This window comes from Balaenoptera musculus, chromosome 1 (genome assembly GCF_009873245.2).
Source record: "Balaenoptera musculus isolate JJ_BM4_2016_0621 chromosome 1, mBalMus1.pri.v3, whole genome shotgun sequence".
In the NCBI taxonomy this organism is placed as follows: Eukaryota; Metazoa; Chordata; class Mammalia; order Artiodactyla; family Balaenopteridae; genus Balaenoptera; species Balaenoptera musculus.
In genome coordinates this window covers 46,557,509-46,560,446 of record NC_045785.1, presented here as the reverse complement: position 1 = coordinate 46,560,446, position 2,938 = coordinate 46,557,509, and the positions used below count along the sequence as shown (strand labels likewise).

Genomic DNA, 2,938 nt, shown 5'->3' with positions numbered 1-2,938 from the left:
TTAGTTCATCTCTCTGCCTCCCAGAGATTTGAAGACAGCAATTACATCCCCTCTGAGACTTTTCTTATCTCTGGGCAGCACATATCCAGCTATTTCCAATGTCTTTCATGGACAAGTGGTCAAGGGCATTGGCTCTGGAATTAGAATAACCAGGGTTTGTCCCTAACCACGTCACCTTGTGTACAAGTCACTTAACCTCTCTGAATGTTGGCTTTCCTAACTGTGTGACATGGGATACTCATGGTACCATCCCATAGATGCAATCTTTGTTGCAAAGATTAAATAAGACCACAAATATAAGCACCTCACACCATGGCACACAGTAGGTCCTCATGAGATGCTGCCTCTGCTGGCTTTGAGTTCCACCCTCCACCATTTCAGCTAAGTTCAGGCCAGGTTGCTGGTGTCCAGTTCACATCATGTGACATCAGAACAGGACATTATCTGGGCCCCTTTGTTTTCCAGGGAAATCTGCCATGCCAGCCCAGATCCTGCCTCTTGGGGGGAAGTAAGGAACCAGAGTATGTGAACAAGACCAGGGTCATACCACTTCCAGGAACCCATACAAGCTCTGCTGATAAATCATGACTCAAGCACTGGTGATAAATAAACTGGTGTTTACTCTAAACACAAGAGCAAAGACAGTGACTTGATCTAAACAGTTGGATTTTTATTACATTAACTGTTTCAGAGCAACCATTGGGGAAACCTTCTCCACCCCAGGAGAATTAGTGGCTCTAACACCAGGAAGCAGATCACTATCCTGGGTTACTTTCTTAAGTCCCAGAGGCACATTTTTTCACATGTAAATGTTTCTAAAATCAGAATGCATCTGATAATCAATGGACAACAATAATCAAGTAAAATAGTGCCAGGTTCCTCCTTCCAAGAAGTTATGATTAAACTGATGATGGTGCTCGCTTCGGCAGCACATATACTAAAATGGGAACGATACAGAGAAGATTAGAATGGCCCCTGCACAAGGATAGCGCACAAATTCATGAAATGTTCCATATTTTTAGAGAACAGACTTGTGGTTGCCAAGAGGGAGGGGGGTGGGAGAGGAATGGATTGGGAGTTTGGGGTTAGCAGATGCAAACTATTACATATAGAATGGATAAACAACAAGGTCCTACTGTATAGCACAGGGAACTATATTCAATAACCTGTGATAAACCATAATGGAAAAGAAGATGAAAAAGAATGTGTGTGTGTGTGTGTGTGTGTGTGTGTGTGTATATATATATATATATATATATATATATATATATATATATATAGAACTGAATCATTTTGTTGTACACCAGAAACTAATACAATATTGTAAATCAACTATACCTCAAAAAAATAAAAAATAATAAAATAAATAAACTGATGATGAACATTAGAATAGAGGAGGCCACCACTGACCGAGCACATACTATCTGTTAGACCCAATGCTGGACACTAGATCCTTTCATTTTCATTGCTTTCTTTTATGTTCTTTCAGCATGTTTTTTTTCCCCTTTATAAAAAATAATAATCATTGAAGAAAACTTTAAAAATACAAGCAGCTCAAGTATCCCAGGGTTCCCCAGTAAAGAGATATCTAAAGAGCCCCTTCAGAATCTAAACAGCCATAACACAGTGAAAACCTCAACTTGAGTAATTGTAGGGGCAAAGGCAAACTCCACCCACATCACCACCAGGTACTTCTGAGGATCCAGGATAGCTTTTCCTCTCTTGGTAGCCACCTCTCTCTCCAGACCTCTGCTCCAAACTTCTCTACCATTCATTTCTACCCATTTGAGCTTTCCCAAGCTGACATTGCATCTTCCCTGGTCTTCCCACACCTAGACATTGATCTTCTCTTAATTCCCCAAAGCACAGGTGACACTAGACCTTAGTGTTTGACCAACTGTACTCAAGTCCTGAGGGGACTACAAGGGCACTACAAAACAGGAAAGTAAAACGGATAAATGAATCCCAGTTGATGCTGATTCCAAAGACCAACATCCTTAGCCAACATAAGGGACCTCCATCCTCAGCCAAAGCAGGGCATCATTTTGCTCCGTCTGGGCTAACTTCATAACAGAGAACTCCCTCTCACCTCCTCTTCTCTGGGTTCCAGAGCCCCAATCCTCTCCCTCTGGGCACTGCTGAAGATGCCCAAAATATGTTATTATACTAGTTGAGATAACACTATCTACTCTTAGAGCAAAACTGACATTCCACAGGCTTAAAAGAAGAATTCCATCTACCCTTACAAAGTCCAGTCATGGAGAGGGCAGGGGTGCATGGAGCTATGCTCCACAGAGTCATTCAGGGACCCAGGCTCAGAGGATCTGCCGTCTTCTATATGTGGTTGCCAGTTTGCCCTGGGCATCAACATCCAGTCTGCAGACAGGGCAAGAGAAGGAATCATGTGAGGAAGATTTTGTGGCAATCCTGCAAGTGGCATGTGAAACTTCCGCCCTTATTCCATTAGCTGGAACATGTGGCCGTGTCTCATTGCAAAAAAGGCTGGGAAACACAGGACAACTTGTGCCCAATAGGAAAGGAAACTGTTTGATTTCTCAAACAATAGTCACTCTCTACTACAGGCACCATCATGATGTGCCCTGTACCCAGGAAAACAGCACCTTCTAGCTGATAATGCAGAACAATTTACCACCCACTCCCTTTGCTTCAAGCTCTCCTTCCAGACTAGCTTCTGGCCATGCTGCTCCAAAATCAAAAGCCTATTTCAATGTCCCTCCTAAACAATAAAGAAACCTCCCTCCAAAAATAAAATCAATTCTGCTGCCAACCCTAGAATTCATAAATACTTGCCATTGTTTTTGCGTGTGTTTTTTGTCCCCCTACATAGAAAAAATGTTTAAAGAAATCACTCATAATCTTACAACTCTATTAATTTTAATGTGTTTCCTTCCTTTATATTTCCATATGCTCAAATCTT

General features: G+C 41.8%; 1 non-coding gene across 1 annotated transcript; it reads left to right on the top strand.

Annotated features, from left to right (window-relative positions):
* The first annotated feature begins 913 nt into the window (after nucleotides 1–913).
* LOC118887732 lies at nucleotides 914–1,020 on the top strand. Its single transcript, XR_005018135.1, has one exon. It is a non-coding gene; the product is annotated as a U6 spliceosomal RNA (small nuclear RNA).
* The last annotated feature ends 1,918 nt before the right edge of the window (nucleotides 1,021–2,938 follow it).